Source organism: Chiloscyllium punctatum, chromosome 9, assembly GCF_047496795.1.
Source record: "Chiloscyllium punctatum isolate Juve2018m chromosome 9, sChiPun1.3, whole genome shotgun sequence".
Lineage (NCBI taxonomy): Eukaryota > Metazoa > Chordata > Chondrichthyes > Orectolobiformes > Hemiscylliidae > Chiloscyllium > Chiloscyllium punctatum.
Window position 1 is genome coordinate 117,612,972 of NC_092747.1, and position 19,878 is coordinate 117,632,849.

The window sequence follows — 19,878 nt, forward strand, 5'->3', positions numbered from 1 at the left end:
TCCAGCATCACTAATCCAGAAAGTACATAGCTGAGCTCTGTCATATCTTGTTCACATGGATCACATGTTTGCCTTTGGAATTGCTGTGATATTTCTTCCAAACAAGGTACATTATTATCTAAGGAGATAGGTTCTATTAGAAGCGTAACTTGGGGAGTCAGAACTGGTGTTCGTTCTAAAATATTGATTTGTTTTCAGATATAACCAACATCGCTTCTGTTGTTTAAAAATGTTTCTATTTTATTACATGTTTAGAACATATCTCACTTTCTTTTAAAAATGACATTTACGTGCATGTGGACAGTGATTCCTCGCACCGAAAGATTTGAACACTTTTTATTACTTTGTCGTATGATTCCTTGGAGTGTTTGTTCCTTATAAAGTTAGTAGGTTCTGATTGTCTTCTGGAGTAATTTTGTTCTTCTGTTCCCCAGATCTTTCTGTGGTTATTCTGAGTCTTGAGGGGCTTTATTACAACCTGGACAGATTTTCCACTGTGTGATCTTCCTTTGATTGTATGAGGTCTGAAAGCGATGAATCATAAATTCAGATGACAATTCTATTTCTATTTACTTCTGATCATAATGCTCTATATTGACTGATTCAAACAGTGCATAAGTTTCATTGATGAAAAGTCAGCGGGTTCTCTTGAAATCAATTTTACTGATACTTGCTTTATCTTCATACAATTGGTTCTTCAAGTAAATTAGTTGTCACATGCTTCTAAGACTTCATCAACTATATCTGCATCATACTTCATACAGAATAAAGCAGCATATAAGTTAGTTCTGTTTGTGATTTTTGTGTAGACCTGAAACAATTCTATTTCTCATGAATTACCTCTTTGATGCTGACCAGTATATTTTTCTCTGAAGTATGTAAAACATTGAATCTGCCTGGGGGGGGGGTAATAATTTTCTCCATTGCTTTTTTAACATTAAATTGTTGCTTTTAATTGCTGAAAGCTCATTATTAAATTCTGATGTATCTTCAGCTTTTCTTCTTTAAGTTTGATTTGTAGTTTACCTCTGAGCACATGATCTTGACCTTGAGCCACGTGAAATACTCTAAGGGGCAGTTACATTAGTCAGAGGCACTTATACAGTGCAGATTAAAGACATCGGTAATCATAGTACCCTGCATATGAAATGCAAGCAATGTTCAACTATATCAGATACAAATCCTGGTCACAAGTAATCTTGACCGGGTCATTGGTCATTTCAGATAGATCATAGTCATTTTGGTGAAGTAGAGTAATCACAAACAAACTTAAAAGTATCTCCTGCAGGTCATAGTTCACAAAACAATCCAAAGTGTGTAAGTGGCACAGGGGCATGGAGCTGATTTCCTCTCACATCAAACTGCAAGTAATTACCTACGCGCTCTTGACAAAATTCTATGTCAAGGTGTTCCGTGGTCCTCCCAGTAGGAGCCCTCCATGTCCCATATGAACTCCACCTACAGGGGACTATGCTAAGCCATTATTTGGATGTAATATGAACGCTGACTGCTCATATCACTAAGAACTTATTCTGTTACTGATTTTTTCCACAGATTGATTTGAACTGTGTACAAAGGAACTAGCCACAAAAGGAATCATTGTCTCTATGGATATTGTATGAAGAAGGTGCGGAGAAATCGAGGATGGGCAGAAGCACTGACAAGCCCAGATCCAATAGGTGCTGGTGAGCAGCCTCCACATGAAGAAATCACAGGTGAACACCCCCTCAGGATACAGAGGAGGTAGAGGAGGCCCAGGGTCTGTCATCTTCAATGTAATTTCCTCCTGAAGAGTCAGGCACATTGATGCTACAGACTGAGGATGTCATGAGGCACCATCCAAGAACCCTGGAGTGAGACTTCCGACCCATTGAATTGTTAATAACTAGAATATCTCCCACTAGATATTTCTGTTTCTGACCTTCTCTCTCCTATCCCAATGGTTGTCAAGGTGAAAGCTGCACTAAACCTTTATACAACTGGTTGCTTCCAAGGAACCTCTGGTGACCTGTTTGACAACTTTCAATCACGGAGTCATATAGCACGGAAACAGCCCCTTCAATAGACAATAGACAATAGACAATAGATGCAGGAGTAGGCCATTCTGCCCTTAGAGCCTGCACCGCCATTCAATATGATCATGGCTGATCATTCCTAATCAGTATCCTGTTCCAGCCTTATCTCCATACCCCTTGACTCCACTATCTTTAAGAGCTCTATCCAATTCTTTCTTAAATGAATCCAGAGACTGGGCCTCCACTGCCCTCTGGGGCAGAGCATTCCACACAGCCACCACTCTCTGGGTGAAGTAGTTTCTCCTCATCTCTGTCCTAAATGGTCTACCCCGTATTTTTAAGTTGTGTCCTCTGGTTCGGCACTCCCCCATCAATGGAAATATGTTCCCTCCTGCCAGAGTGTCCAGTCCTTTCATAATCCTATACGTTTCAATCAGATCCCCTCTCAGTCTTCTAAATTCAAGGGTATACAAGCCCAGTCGCTTCAGTCTTTCCGTGTAAGGCAATCCTGCCATTCCAGGAATTGACCTCATGAACCTACGCTGCACTCCCTCAATAGCCAGAATGTCTTTCCTCAAATTTGGAGACCAGAACTGTACACAGTACTCCAGGTGTGGTCTCACCAGGGCCCTGTACAGCTGCAGAGCACCTCTTTGCTTCTATACTCAATCCCTCTTGTTATGAAGGCCAGCATGCTATTAGCCTTCTTCACGACCTGCTGTACCTGCATGCTTGCCTTCATTGACTGGTGGACAAGAACACCCAGATCTCTCTGAACAGCCCCTTTACCTAATTTGATACCATTGAGGTAGTAATCTGCCTTCCTGTTCTTGCCACCAAAGTGGATAACCAGACATTTATCCACATTAAACTGCATCTGCCATGCATCTGCCCACTCACCTAACTTGTCCAGGTCACCCTGTAATCCCCTAACATCCTCATCACATTTCACCCTACCACCTAGCTTTGTGTCATCAGCAAATTTGCTAATGTTATTGCTGATACCATCTTCTATATCACTTACATATATTGTAAAAAGCTGCGGTCCCAGCACGGATCCCTGCGGTACCCCACTGGTCACTGCCTGCCATTCCGAAATGGAGCCGTTAATCACTACCCTTTGTTTCCTATTAGCCAACCAATTCTCTATCCAATCTAGTACTTTGCCCCCAATCCCGTGCGCCCTAATTTTACTCACTAACCTCTTGTGTGGGACTTTATCAAAAGCTTTCTGGAAGTCCAGGTACACTACATCCACTGGATCTCCCTCATCCATCTTCCGAGTTACATCCTCAAAAAATTCAAGAAGATTAGTCAAGCATGATTTCCCCTTCATAAATCCATGCTGACTCTGTCCTATCCTGTTGCTATTATCCAGATGTACCGTAATTTCATCCTTTATAATAGACTCCAGCATCTTTCCCACCACTGAGGTCAGACTAACTGGTCTATAATTTCCTGCTTTCTCCCGCCCACCCTTCTTAAAAAGTGGCACAACATTAGCCGCCCTCCAATCCTCAGGAACCGACCCCGATTCTATTGAACTCTGGAAAATAATCACCAGCGCATCCACGATTTCCCGAGCCACCTCCTTCAGTACCCTGGGATGCAGGCCATCAGGTCCCGGAGACTTATCAACCTTCAGACCTAACAGTCTCTCCAACACCAAATCCTGGCAAATAGAAATTCCCTTAAGTTCAGGTCCTTCAGCCACTGTTACCTCAGGGAGATTGCTCGTGTCTTCCCCAGTGAACACAGATCTGAAGTACCCATTTAATTCCTCTGCCATTTCTTCGTTCCCAGTAATATATTCCCCTGCTTCTGTCTTCAAGGGCCCAATTTTTGTCCTAACCATTTTTTTGCCTTGGACATACCTAAAAAAGCTTTTACTATCCTCCTTTATATTCTTGGCCAGTTTACCTTCGTACCTCATTTTTTCTCTGCGTATTTCCTTCTTACTAATCCTCTGTTGTTCTTTAAAAGCTTCCCAGTCCTCCGTTTTCCCGCTTATCTTCGCTAAGTTATACTTTTTCTCTTTTAACCTTATATGTTTCTTTACTTCCCTCGTCAGCCACGGCCGCCCATGTCTCCTCCTGGGATCTTTCTTCCTTTTAGGAATGAACTGATCCTGCATCTTCTGCATTATACACAGAAATATCCGCCATTGTTCCTCCACGGTCTTCCCTGTTAAGGTGTTGAACCATTGAACTTTGGCCAGTTGCTCCCTCATAGCTCCATATTTCCCTTTATTCAACTGAAATATTGTCACTTCAGATTGTACCCACTCCCTCTCAAATTGCAGATTGAAGCTTATTGTATTATGGTCACTACTTCCCAATGGCTCCTTCACTTCGAGGTCACTGACCAATTCTGGTTTGTTACACAATACCAGATCCAGAATCGCCTTATCCCTGGTCGGCTCCAGCACCAGCTGCTCTAAAAATCCATCTCTGAGGCACTCCACAAAGTCTCTTTCTTGAGGCCCGATACCATCCTGATTCTCCCAGTCTACCTGCATGTTAAAATCCCCCATAACAACTGTAGTAACATCTTTGCGACAAGCCAATTTCAGCTCCTGATTCAACTTACCTCCAACATCCAGACTACTGTTTGGGGGCCTGTAGATGACTCCCATGAGGGTCTTTTTACCCTTAGTGTTTCGAAGCTCTATCCACACTGACTCTACATCTCCTGACTCTAGGTCCGCCCACGCAAGGGACTGAATATCCTCCCTTACCAACAAGGCCACCCCACCCCCTCTGCCCATCAGTCTATCCTTACAATAGCACGTGTAGCCTTGAATATTCATTTCCCAGGCCCTGTCCCCATGAAGCCACGTCTCAGTTATCCCCACAATATCGTATCTGCCAATTTCCAAAAGAGCCTCAAGCTCATCCACCTTGTGTCTAATGCTTCGTGCATTCATATATAGAATTTTTAATTTGTTACTGCTCTCACCCTTCCCCTCAACCCTTATTTCACTCAACTTTACAGCATGATGCCTTTTCCAGTTTTCTGCCTCCTTGATACAGTTGTCTTTCTTGACTTCTCTTGTTCTAACTACCCCTTCAATTTCCTTTTTAAACATCCAGCTTGTCCCCTCCCCCCCGCTACTTAGTTTAAATGTAGCGGTGTTGCAGCAGAAAACCTGCCTGCCAGAATGCCGATCCCTGTTCTATTAAGGTGCAAGCCGTCTCTCTTGTAGAATTTATGGTTACCATAAAATATACCCCAGTGATCCAAGAACTTGAAACCTTGCTTCCTGCACCAGTTCCCCAACCACACGTTCAAGTCCATTATCTCCTGGTTTCTGGCCACACTAGCCCGAGGAACTGGAAGCAAACTGGAGATAACCACCTTGGACGTCCTGCTTTTTAGCCTTCTTCCTAGTTCTGCGAAGTCTCGCTGTAGTATGTTCCTCCTCTTCTTCCCGACATCATTTGTGCCGATGTGTACCACCACCTCGGGCTCTTCACCTTCGTCCTTGAGGATGTCCTGCACTCTGTCCACGATGTCTTTCACTCTAGCACCAGGAAAGCAACACACCATCCTTAAATCCCGTCTGCTGCCACAAAAACCCCGGTCAGTTCCTCTCACGATGGAGTCCCCTATTACCACGGCTCTATGCGATGTCCAACTTGTCTATGCCAACGAGGTTTCCCAAACTAAACTAGTCCCGTTTGCCTTTCCGATTCATGAAATACCTTTTAAATGTTGTAATTGCACCTGCATCTACCAATTCCTCTGACAGTTCATTCCACATATGAACCATTCTGTGTGAAAAGCTTGTCCCTCAAGTCCCTTTTAAATATTTCTTCTCTTATCTTAAAATTATGCCCTTTGGTTTTGAACTCCCCTACCCTAGGGAAAAGATCTTGGATATTCATCTTATCTATACTCCTCATGATTTTGTAAACCTCTATAAGGTCACCCCATAACCTCCTAGCATTTCCAGCCTCTCCTTATAAATCAAACCTTCCACCAGGAGCCACAAATGTATCAAGGCTGCCACTGATGCAATTTGTGCCCAATCACGCCATTTCCCCTTGTGCTGTAGTCCAGGTTGTAATCTTTGTCAATATAGCTGATTTCTCCCAGGTACACAGCACTACAGACTGTACACATATTATGTTGTGAGCACCATGTCATAACGTGGCTTTCTTCATCTATAGAAAAGGCTTCCATTCCATCAATGGTCCAGTCATTGGTACCATGTTTTAGAAGCCTTCACCAGGTACCCTGAAAGCTACTATAATGTTGATATCTTTTAGAATTCTTATGCTCCTGCCTTGTTTCAAGAGCCATATTCCTTACAAGGTTTCTGGGAGAAAAGAACACCCCTTTGCAGTGATGATTGGTAACTCGATCACAGAGCCCCTGATTGAGGCTGAGCATTAATACAATACAGCCCATTATTAAACCGTGGTCATGTGAAGCTGACTATACCTCAACCAGCTTCAAATTCTTGGGATCAGGCCTTGCAATACAGCTCAGACAGAATATACCACAATATCCTTTCATGCAGTGATCCGAACCACTAGAGATGGCAAACAGTGGTTGTCTTGTGGTTGGAAGAACTGAGAAAGCAGCAGCAATCCTCTGAGGAGTGAGATGAAGACATTGAGTAGGAGGAACATTATCTTTTGTATGAGACAATACTGCAACATTGGGCACAACCAGCCTGTTAGGACTAATTGACACTGGGTCCAATAGGCGTCAGCTGGGTGCAATGATCATTGGTTGATTTAAATTTGTTCTTGCTCAAAAGGCAAGAAGCCACTGTTTTTCGATGTGCTTCCAGAAGCAAAAGCAACTTTTGTTTGTTTTTCTTTCACATTTCCTGTTGTTAATGGTAATTAATGTTTTAAACAATTTAAAGGCTTTCCCATATCTGATGCTCCCACTTTGAACAAAGAGAAAATGTTATGCTACACTGAACATCAGGGAAAGAGTAGCATACCCTTCGACAGGGTACTGACATGGTAAGGTATTACGGACTGATGGATTGTACAACTGGATTCTTGTATCTGCACTTACAATGACAATCATTCTGACAACGTGACGTAAAATACCAATACAATTTTTACCTGTGCCACTTAATCGCTTGCAGACTATTTTTTTTTGTCTCTGACCCACTATGTGCATTGTGAGGGCTATTCCTTGCTTGCAGCATTTGACCTGGTGCACAGCTAGGCTTTAAATATGGAACCAGCATCATAACCCATGGAAAATCACAGGAATAGTGAGTACTTCTGTCACTGTTGACTGCACAATAATACCATAGAATAATACTGCATACATGAGGTGATGAGCAACTTCATTTATAACTCCTTAAGTATTGAAGCAGTCTGCCCCACAACCAGGCCTGGATAACAGTTAGCCTGAGAATGATAAGTAGCAAGCAACATTTCTGCTATATAATTGGCAGATACTCACCAACAAGAAAGTAAAATTGGAACCAAAGCATCCAAAAGCATTAACAACGTCAAAATCCCTGTCTAATATTACCATTGATCAGAAACTTTTCCATTTCAGAAATACAGGTGTTATAGTGCAGCATCAAAAGAGCCATTGGGGGTGTTGTGTTTTGAATAAGACATTAATTCAGGATGGACCATGCATTTTACAAACTGGCTGCCAAGATTCCTCAATTCGAACCATGACTACACATCCAAAACACTCCACCACTTGGAAAACATTCTGGGGTATGCTAAAGTTATGAAAACCACTGTATAAATTCTGGAATTCAACAACAAAAAGGTCATCTTAAAACTACACAGAATTAAGGTTAACCAACAATAATGCACTGCTCAATTCTGACAAACATGTAATCAAAACTATAGGGAGAGGCTGAACAGGCCTGGGCTGTTTTCCCTGGAGCGTCGGAGGCTGAGGGGTAACCTTATAGAGGTTTACAAAATTATGAGGGGCATGGATAGGGGAAATAGACAAAGTCTTTTCCCTGGGGTGGGGGAGTCCAGAGCTAGAGGGCATTGGTTTAGGGTGAGGTGGGAAAGATATAAAAGAGACCCAAGGGGCAACTTTTTCACACAGAGGTTGGCACAGGTATGGAATGAGCTGCCATAGAAAGTGGTGGAGGCTGGTACAATTACAACATTTAAGAGGAATTTGAATGGGTATATGAATAGGAAGGGTTTGGAGGGATATAGGCCGGGTGCTGGCAGGTGAGACTAGATTGGGTTGGGATATCTGGTCGGCATGGACGGGTTGGACCGAAGGGTCTTTTTTTTTGGGAATACTTCAATTTCTTCACTTTCACCTTTGGATACCATGCTCTGAGAGAGCATTGGTGGTCACGGACGTCCATGTTAATGTTGCCCTCGACGTATAAAACATCTCTGTTGATGGTGTATTCATTGATCTTCCAAGTGATAGTTAATCTGCCTCTCAGTATTGATTCTCATAATTCACCCACCACTGAGGTCAGACTGACCAACCGATAATTATTTGGTCTTTCTCTCGCACCCATTTGAATAATGGTACAACTTTCATTGACTGCCATTCCTCTGGTCCCTCACCTGAATCTGGTGGAGGGTTGGAATTGTCATTACATCTGATATTTCCTTCCTTGGCTTCCTTTAACAGCCAAAGATACAATTCATCTGACCCTAATTATTTTATGCCCTCTTTGGTGACGTTAGTCTCTCTATTTCTTCCCATTCCTCTTATTTTATCTAATATTTCACACTACATCTCTCTCACTGGAATTTCTGCATAATCTCTCCCCTTTCTGATGACAATATACTTGTTAAGAACATTGTCTGTACCATCTCCACCCACGCAAGTTTCTTATGTACATCTCTCAAAGGAACTACTTTTCTTGAGTCATCCTCTTATAATTAATTTACTGATAACTCATCTTTGAATTTCTGTAATTTTAGCAGCCAATATATTTTCATATATTCCCTTCTCTTTCTTAATTTCCTTTTTTCATTACAGCCCTCCACTTTCAGTATTACTCTAAGCTTTATAAAGAATTTCCTTTTTTAAGATCATCAAAAGCTTCTTTTGTTTTGCTTTTTCCCACACTGTAGGCTGTTGGATAACCAGGGGGCTTTTCATCTGGCAGGACCACTTTTTTTGTGTAGGGACAAAAATTGACAACTTTATCATTCCTTTTGGACATCCTGCAAGATTCAGTTAGGTAGCTTGAAGAACCATTAATCAAACACAGGACTTGCTGGATAAATTCAGCAGTATGTGGCAACATCTGTGGAGACAATGTGGAGTTAACGTTTCAGGTCCAGTGACCCTTCTTCAAAACATCTATGCCTGCAGCCTTTATCCTCTCCTTTCACAATGGCTGGCCAACCTTCAGTAGTGTGGGGTGTAGTGCAAACAAATTTGAGGAGCAGCCCACTCGTCAAGTGAAAATGACCTGCAGTCGACGACACCTGGTGTCCAATTGGATGTGAGCCTTCAAGGCTGTAAACTTCAAAGGTAATCTGGGAGATGGACGATGTGAGCTATGTAGATCTGCTGCTGAACTGGGACCTGAAGGCAGATGTTTAACACAGATTACTCTAGACTCCTGATGACCAAAGTAGCCTGTTAGTCATTCGAACTGTCAACTTGACAGTTCAGGAAAAACACTTTACTCACCAGAGTTGCTTGCACCCAGTTTGGGTGCTGCCTTGTTGAAATCTAAACTGCCCTGGGCAGTCGCTTCTCAGATCAATATGGTGAGCTCCAACATTTGTGACCATTGCAGTGAGTTGCACCTTTCTTTGTGACGTACAGTATCACTCCCACTCTGTCCCTCCCTTACTCATTTTAAGATCCATTTCTCCCCACAAACCTTTACTGTCCCCAGTTCGGATGAGGTATAGTGTCCCTGTCTGATTCCCAGAACTCCTCACGATTGAGTTGCCTCTATCCCTGCTGTACCTTGACACTCCCCAGACTGAGGCCAGAGTCACCCTAAGTTTCTTGACTTCCACTCTGAAACCATCTGATCAACTAACCAATGCTACCATACGACACTCAACTGCTCCCCATGTCCGTGATCATTCCCTCAGATCTAACCAGTACAATCAAACCAATCCTCAGACTTATCTGCCCACAGTCTCAACACCATGATGGACAGACAGCACAGTTGGACTGACCACCTGACTGACCACGACTTACTCCCATATTTGAAATGGCTCAGCTGTTGGAGTGATTGTGGTTGTCCCTCCTGACTGCCTGGAGTCCATCCTCACCCCACTAACCACGTTTCCTTTCTCCCATTCACACATCACCACTTTCTTTATGCATTTTGGTTGCTACATCTGTAATAAGCAAATGCACCGCCTCTGATATTGACACAGCGCTGCGTCCTTCAGCTGTATGTACTCTCACTTTCACATTGACTCTTCACTGTACCCCATCACCACAAACTGCTGCCTCATCTTCCCTGTTAATTGCCATTTTGAGAGACAGGCTGTGACATTGTTGTCCTCTAGTTGGGTTCTATGATAACCTAGGGACTCATTCTGCTTTACTCTGCTCAGGTACACACGTTTTAAAAAAGTGATTATTTACAGCATTTCACCAGAGGCAGAAATAACAGAGAATTTATCGGAAATGGAGATTGAAGACCCAAGTCGCTAGGTATGTGTTTGCTATATGCAGACACATATTTGAAGTGTCAAGTGTTTAGATTGGGCAGACATTAATCAAGAAGGTAATTCCAGCACATGGTGCAATTAATGAGATGCAAATGCAAGCATTTTTTGTTCTTGCCAACTGATCACAAGAAGGTGAACTCTTCCTGTGAGGATAAATTGCTAATGTTGATCTCAAGGGTGAGATTCTGAGTTTCGGGCTCTTGCCCAGATAAGTCACCACGTCTGCAAATATTCCCAACACCTCGGGGCACAGAAAATCCCAACAAATGTCTTTTCTGTTTCTCAATGCTCATTTGGAACACAGGATTTGCTGCATAGAACTTCCAAAGTCTGATTATTGAGTGGAACTTTTCTGGCCCCAACCATTTCCCGGATAAAAAGACAGGCACCTCTTTAAGGACAAACAACAGTGCTTTATGAGTTGCTGCCACTCAGACTAAGGATCAGAATCCCTAGCCTCTGCAACTCCAGGCACAACATGAACAGTGTGTTAGAATTACCATTAAATGTTTTAATTGAACTGACATAACATTGTGGCTGAGAACAGCCCAACAATTTTTAAGTCAAAAATATACGTTATTCGTAAAGAACTTTATATACATTCATACATTGTCACTTGTTATCAACCAGACAAGACCGCCTCAAAGTATTTTAAGAAGGTAAGCCAGATGCTAACTTTTTTTATTCTAAAGGCAGATTTTAAGTGTATATTCCAGGAGTGATGCAGCTGGTCAAACCACTCGGCTTTAAACAAAACAGAGTTTATTTAAATGCTACAGTTGAAACACGAGAAAAGAAAACAACATTTAGATAACTTAACTATTTGAAAGCTTGGAACCATTCTCCAATGCAGCAGCTTCTGACTGTTACAACTAAAACTAAACTGGAAGGAACCTGAATTGGAAGAACTGGCCATTCCCCTGCCATTGTTAAACTAGACTAATTCCTAGACATTTCAGCACCTCTGCCTTTATGACCTCTCTTAAAACAAAGCCTAAGGACAAAATAACCTTGTTAAAGGGGTAATATTGTCACACACAAGAGCAGCTTAAATCTATATAATCGCTACATGCGTATAAGAAACAAACCCAATCAAGTTTAAATGCAAAGCCAGGAACCAGGACCTGTAGCCATATTTAAAAATGGTGAAGGGTTCTGAGGAAGGGTCACTGGATCTGAAATGTTAACTCTGATTTCTCTTCATAGATGCTGCCAGACCTGCTGAGCGTTTCCAATAACTTCTGCTTTTTTCGTTCCTGCTGTCTGGTTGATGCTTCCCAGGACACATTCCCTTCCCCATAACAACATTTCAATATTGAATAAACCATGCTATCTCTGGGTTAATTGCATCATCTTACATTTCTGGCAGGAATTCATGATCAAAGCAAATAAATCTAAAGGAATTAGCCCAGCAGGAGTCTAATCTCTGGCTACTCTCTGGGAAATGTGAGGAATTTAATTTATGCTTTAAAACTCTTTAAATAGCCTAACAAAACTGGCAGTTGTAATTAATTAGAAAATACTTTGTTCATCCAACTGCCAAGGGCCTATATGTTCATTGTTAAAAATGGGTAGGACTAAGATCTGAGTATGCACTGACACAGTAACTTCTGCTGCTCATTATGCACTCTGTTTACTTCATGCTAAGGCTTTTACACTTTAGCACAAGCATTAGTACTTAATTTCTAAAGTGATAGGTGAGCCACACAGGTAGAAAATGTGATGAGGTTGAAATCTGGATCATTCAGATTGATTAAGAGAAATTACTTAGGGACTTGCCTAGCATTGTTGATTAAGTTGATTTAGCATCATTCTACAATCAATTACGAATTAAACTTAGATATCATTTCTAACTCTGCTGTACATTTCTTATTAAGTTCTTAAAACTGCTTTTTGAAGTTGGTTTCAGAAGCTGATTAAATTGGGGTGTATTTCAATTTCTTTTACGAGCCATTTGATGTTTGGTGATAACATGCAAATGGAGTTTAACAGAGAAAATGCAAGCTTTAAAAGGGAAAAGGTAATTGATACAAAATATTAACAATATCACAAATAGTTTGTTCATCAATAAATTCAAGCTGGAAAGCTGGGGTAATCCAAACTCCTTTGCAGTTTAATATAAATAAAACGTGAAATTCTAATAATCTTAGCAGCAAGCGAACTGAAATAACTTGACACAGCAAGAAGGAAGAGTGAAAATAACGTTCCAAAAATTTGCATCAATGCTGTAACATCTGTAAAGCTTTTTAAAGCTTAAAATTCATCAGGAAGTATAATCACATTGGAGGAAGCCATGGTGCCGAAGATTATTCTAGTTGGCTACTTCTTCAAAGTTACATGTAAATTTATAAAAATAAGAAAACAAAAACGTATTAATTTTGGCATGTATTTTTTTTATGTAAGGAACTCTACGTTCCAATTTAAAGGAAGGAACTTGTATATAGAATTAATTAAATTTGGCAAGAATTCACTTCCATTATGAATGGGGCCAAAAGGTACTAAATGATAACCATTATGTGTGATCCATGACAATCTTGATTTTATACTCACTGAAATGAATCAGAACAAATGTTGTAAATCAGAGACATTTACTTTTCAGCTTATTTTCAATGAGCATAGTGTCAGAAGCCTATGCTGTCCAGTTTTCACAGTTAAACTAGTCCCATTTGCCCTCATTTGGTCCACATCCCTCCATACCTATCCCATCCATAAATATTTCTTAAAAGACATTGTTACACTACCAGCTCTGAGAGCCTGTTCCAGAAACTCACCACTTTCTGCCCCTCTGGGCCCTTTAGTATCCCTCACCTTGAACCTAGACTCTGTAGTTTTCCATGTGGAAAAGTTGTCAGCTGTCAACCTTTACTTTGCCTCTCATGATTTTACAAACTTCTACAAGGTCATTCCCCCAACTTCTCCTCATAACTTAAACCTCAATGGTGTGGTTAGGCATAGGGGTTGCACTGATGACCCATAAATGTTGGTATGTGTGCCTTTTTTGGTGCTAGATTACAAGCAGGGGTAACATGGGACAACTGTGTTAATGTAATTGGGACTCGTGATCTAGAAGCCTAAGTTAATGCTGTGGTTTGAATTACAATTTAAATTCAGTTCATAAGATCTGAAATCAAAATGCTACTCCCACAAATGGTGAACACGAAACCACCACTAATTGTTGTAAGAACCTGTCTGGCTCATTAATCTCATAGGGAGGGACATTCCATCCTTATCAGCCCGTACCAACACATATCTTCAGAACACAAAGCAATCCAGTTAATGATTAATTGACCTCTGCAATGGTCCAACAACCATTCCATTCAGGAAAACAAATGCTGGCCCTGTCAGCAACGCCCATATCCCAGGTAGGAATGAAGCTAATAAAAGTGGATAAATACTAGACTGGATTTTCAAAGCTGAGGGAGTGGGGTAAAAGGTGGATGGGTGCTAAAGTCATGGTTTGCATGAAGCTTTCCACTTGTGGTCATTTTCAAAGAGGCCAGGTAAATAAGGTCTACGCACATGAGAGAGACTGAGAGCCAGTTGAGGGATCTATAACAGGTCTTTCTTCCACATGGCAATGAGAAACATTTAGTCATCAGGCAAGCACTTGAGGTAGCCGGTGGAAAGGAGGTAGCTTCTGCAATATATTAATGATTCTGAAAGGGTTAGTGTTGAAGACTGCATTATTTGATGATGTCACACAGTCTTGAGTGGGGATAAAGAGACATTCAGCATGTGTTCCAAGTGGAAATAACTGTGTCATCATTGTCTCCTGATCGTCTGACTAACACTGTCCAACATGACTCCTACCTATTGCTATCATACTCTTTTTGCTCTTCTTGTTAAGAATCACTCATGATTACCTCTGTTAAACAAATAGGCCCTTAGACCCAATTTACAAAAAGGCAATGGTGGTGTCCCTACCTCACAGCCAGAAAAGCTGCATTCAAATCTCACGTGCCCTGAAAGTGACACAAAATGACTGAATAGATTGATGAATAAAGAATTAAATTTGGCTTCAGTTTTTTTTTAGAAAAGGGGAATTCCTTGCCTTACTGTAGCTGGAACAAAGAGAGAAAAGATCTCCACAGCCGCAAGCCCTTCATATTTGGGTATTTAGAGCAAAAGATGGATTCTGCTTTTTTGTTTGTGGGATCTGTTGTACTCAAGTATTTCCAATACTATCACTGATTGGAGGTTGCAGTTTCTATTTAGCATTGGTCTGGTCTCATTAACCCCTTGAGAATTGAAACGGATTAGCTTCTTCTGAGTTGAAGTGGGCTGATAAATTTTGGTTTGTATTATTTTCCAATCAAACTGTTCAGATATATTAAGACACATTGCTGGAAGAAATTGGTTATGGTGTTATGGACCAGAAGTAGGGACAATATCACTGCACCGCAATCGCTTACCTAGTCTAGTCAATTCACTCAATGTAATGAACAGCACCTGTTTGAGGGTCCATGCTCTATGGTCTGTTCCCCGGGACGCACACCGAGACGAACATCTACTGTGCCTTGAGGATCATCAACTCTGTGAAGGACGCTCTCTGGGCGGTCCAAAACCTGTTGATCTTCCAGCTGAAGGAGCTGACCCCGACTGAGTGTTGCAGACTGGCACATTCCAAGGTCCAGGACTACGTGCTGAGGGACGTGCTGAAGCTTGGGGCAGCTGCCGCCAAGGCGCAGTGGGGAAAGACCACCGTGTAACATCTGCCTGCCTAAGAAGAACCGGGGGCCCACACAGTCATTTGGGCTTTGCTGAAGCCTCAGTTAAATATATGGATATATGATTGATAAACGTACAGACCTGTATATACAAATGATAAGTTCTGATCTCTGTATGCAAAGAAATGGAATGTTTACATATGTATGGCTTGACCAACTGTACAGACCATCAAAATATTTTATGAATAAAGTATATTTTTGAAATAAAAACAAAGTTATTGTGAGACCAGGAGAAGGAAACAAAATCTGGAGATCACGGTCCCTGTTACTGTGGCCTGCAGAAGGAAGAGTTAGGGAGAGACTTTGAACCATATTGAAGATGAGAGAAGCTGTCAAATATCTTTTGAGTGGATGAAAGAAACTCCAACTGCAACAACAGGACTTAATTATAAAAGCAACAACTAAAAGGTAGGTGCTAGTTTCCATTCCATTCCCTTTTACTGCAGCTGCCCATTGGGACAGGGGAAGAAGGTGAGAGAGTAAACTGAACTGTAACAGAGCAAGACCATTTTAACTGTCCTTGCGATGAACACCCTACACCTGATACCTCAAGCCCCAATTAATTTACATCTTGCTATTACTGATAGCCGATAAAAGACTACTTACATAGCCTCAAACTCCAACAGGGTGTCTATCCTGGAAGTTTTTTCCAGTTGGAGAATTTGAGGGTCAAGGAATATATGCCATGCCATTTGTTCAGTTCAGTGCAGTACAATGTGAAAGCCTAGTGAATGAAGTAGGATTGTTCAATGGAACCCAAATTGATTGGGAAGTTGAGGCATTTATTCAGTTCTTAGAGTTGGTAAATGTCTGATATCTCAATCCTGACTCTGTTACCTTCAATTTTGTAAGGACTGTAGTCAGAGGGTCTAGGATTGACTGCCTTTGCATTTCAAAAGTGTATACTTACTGTATTTGGTCAGCCTGCATGTAGAGCGTGCTAACCATTGATCACAAACTGATATGGGTGGAATATTTCCTGTTCTGTGTTTGGCACCCAACAACACATTGCTGCAGGATGAGTGGTTCTGGGACTCGTTCCACCACTGCTGGCCTGGTCAAAGAAGGAAGGAGGGTTTTTCCTCCTCGAGGCCTTAGTGGGATGCAAACAAGCCTAACGTCTGTGTTTGATGAACAAAGAGGCAGAATTCCAAGATAGAGCATCTTTGTGCAATTCAATCTGGAGCCACACTTTTGTCAGGTTGGCGAGGCGCTGCCCCTGCAAGGGGCGCACAGACAAGAAGGCACCTTGGAGAGCTGCTTGTCATCTGACCTCAGGATGCTTATGAGACTGCCAATCTATTTTGTTAAGGGGCTAGACTGTAGTTCACCCTTCTACCTGTTTTGGGCTGGGGAGGGAAGAGAAGCATGGGGTTTGTCAACAGTTGTTTGTACTACTAACTAACAATGCGTCACTTGGCTCAGATCATGAGAGCATGAGAGAATAAGTGAGAGCATTTCATTCCATCAGTTTCTGGATCAGTCTCGTAAGGATGCTTGCCACGGTCTATGGTCAGCATTGTTCCATGTTACACCAGGGAATGTCAAAAAGCGAAATGCTCCACCACTGAGCTTAGATGAGTTGACTTGTGACCTCAATCAGCTCTCTAGTAGCAAATTCAGGCTTGGACATGCTATCTGTGAAATTCATTGCTGTCCTGGGGCATCCTGAGGAATGACGACGAGGACGTCCTGGAAGAATTGGTGGAAATTGGAGTCCAATTTAAAACTGAGTTCTTTCAGTAGTCCATATTTAGTATTTCCTGTGAAGCATGAGACCTCTTTTAACTATGTTACAGTAATAACTAACTTTCTACAAAAATAAAGAACAGATTTCTCAAGCCCCGTGCTAACCAATTATTGAGTGCGGTGTTTTGGAAATTAGGAATGCTTTGTTCTTGGAAGAAATGAAAACCAATCTTCAAATGGAGCTGGGCAATCTCCCTGCCATCAAGTCTCTCTGCCTGTGGTCATTGACTAAGCGATTGATTGACACAGTGTAAATTGTCAGCCCTCAAAGTGAGGTCTATCAGTGGGGTAGACAGAAAGAGAGCGTGAGATGGGGGGCTGAGTCCATAGCAACAATGAACCTTCTTGGGAGAAGACCAGGAGGTCCCCTATAGAAGCCAAGGGAAAAACAAAGGTGGTGGGTGTCAGGTGCTTGTGTGCCTCAGCATCCAGAAGTCTACTGTGTTTTTAGATTTTATAACTGTGCATTAAGCGTGCTCTCAGCTAGTGCACCCGAGTGAGCCCCTTCCTTCCGCTGAGCACAGCCTCACTTATGACATGACATGGAGATTCTGTTCATGAAATGATCTGTCTTTTATTCAAACCTGACCTGGGTTTGGAACATGATCACCTTGGGCCAGAGCACATCCCAGGTTTAAGGGGTAACTGTTGTCAGAGAGCCCCTGCCCAGGAATTGGCCTGCCCATCAATGAGGGTGGCTGGTGCAGCAGAGCACTCATGAGGCTGGGGTGACTGGAAGGCTGGGACTGGGGTAACCAGACAGATGGGTCAATGATGCAGGAGCCAAATGGATGTTGCTGGATCAATTGGTCATATGGGTGTCAAATAATGATCATAATACAGCCCAGTCGATCCAAAACCTCCTGACTTTGGTACTGAGCCCTAAAAATGCTCAAAGTGCTGAGTTGTTTCAGGAAGACAGTGGAGTTTAGGATGAACAATCCATGTCTGTCTGGTATTTTACATTGGCTCTGCAGAAAATAATTCTCCCTTTGGATCCTGTACCCCACAATTCAAGCTCCCTTGAGTGAATACTTTCATCCTTTTGAAATAGCATAGAGGGGCTTCCTGTATGTAAAGATCTGCTTTCAAATGGTTGGCGCACTCCAGTTCACATCTTGATCAATGGGCAGCCTGTGCAGAGGGGATGATCACGGATAAGAGCACCTCCCAGTGGCCCTATTCCAGATCTTGACCAAGGTCCAGGCAGTGAGACATTGAGGGCCTGAGTGTCTGCCTCTCTTCCTTGGCTATGTCTACACTCTGATACCCATGAAGGGGAAGCATGTGCAATCCACTGGCATGTGGAGGAGTGGACACCAGCCATTTTGCAAGCCCTTTGCAATGTCACACCAACAGATGTTTAACACTTGTCTCTTTTTTTCTAAAGAAAAACTATCTTTTTTTCTACTCTTGTAGAAAGGTGAACATGTAGCAACCTCGCGAGTGCTCTGCTCCATCATTCACCTGAACCCCCATTGATAGACAGCTCAACTCCTGGGCAGGGGCTCCCTTACAACAGCCACCACCTACAGCAGGGATGTGCTCTGGACTGAGGCGACCATGTCCCAATACTTGATCCGGCCCAGATAAAAGACAGATCATTCCTGGAAAAAGAATTTATCCACTCCATGACCACAACTACATGTCACGTTAGAACTGAACTATTTGTGCCTGGTTCCATAGCACACACAGAAACCACGTGATGGCAGTTCAGGGATTTAACACTCCATAATATTTTGTTAACAATGCCATGTAACCAACTTACAAAACCATCCCCGGGGAGCTTCAGGGTTATCTCCCCTCCAAGTACACAGTTGTGCACATTATAATTTGATGCGATGAGAGGATGTTTCCATCTAGAGAAGCCTCTGTCTCTCTTACCTGCATTGCCAGCCTGCAGCTTTTTTCATGTGGAGAATATCTTATTGGTCTGTCAAGGCTGATTACCTGCCCCCCATCCTTACTTTGACAGTGAGTGCACAGTTTGACCATCAATTGGTCTTTTCATTTTAAAATTGAGATCTCCATGTCCCACTGAAGCCACAATGGCTCAGGACCTGAAGGTTATATATAATGGATGTAGGTTTGCTCACTGAGCTGGAAGGTTTGTTTTCAGATGTTTCATCACCATACTAGGTAACATCATCAGTGAACCTCTGGATGAAGCTTCATCTGGAGGCTCCCTGAAGATGTTACCTCGTATGGTGATGAAACATTTGAAAACGAACCTTCCAGCTCAGTGAGCAACCTATGTCCAGAACCTCAACCTGAGCTACAAATCTTCTTAAAACTCACTAATTATACATAATGTCAAGTTCCTGACCCAAAAATGAAACTCCAGCTGAGGATTCTTATTGTTCATGAAATATACGGTTTATTTTTATATTGCAATGTCTATTATAATTTGGACATGAGGATTTGAAATTCAGGTTAGTTAACTTCATCACTTTGACCTTATTTTTGGAAACTCAGCATTTACATCCATAGAATTGCACTCAATAGAAAATGAACATTCAGCTTACTGCAGCTGTGCCAACTCTTTGAATGAGTTATCCAATTATTTCCACTCAGTGTTCTGTCTCTATTGCTCGACAAATGTTTCCTTTTCAAGTACATATTCTATTGTCTTTTGAAAGTTTGAAATTGAATCTATTTCCCATCCTTTTAGGTCGTGCATTCAGGTCAACATAACTCGTTGTATTTAAAAACAGCTCATTGCAGTTGTTTCTTTTGACAATTATGTTAAGTCTGCAT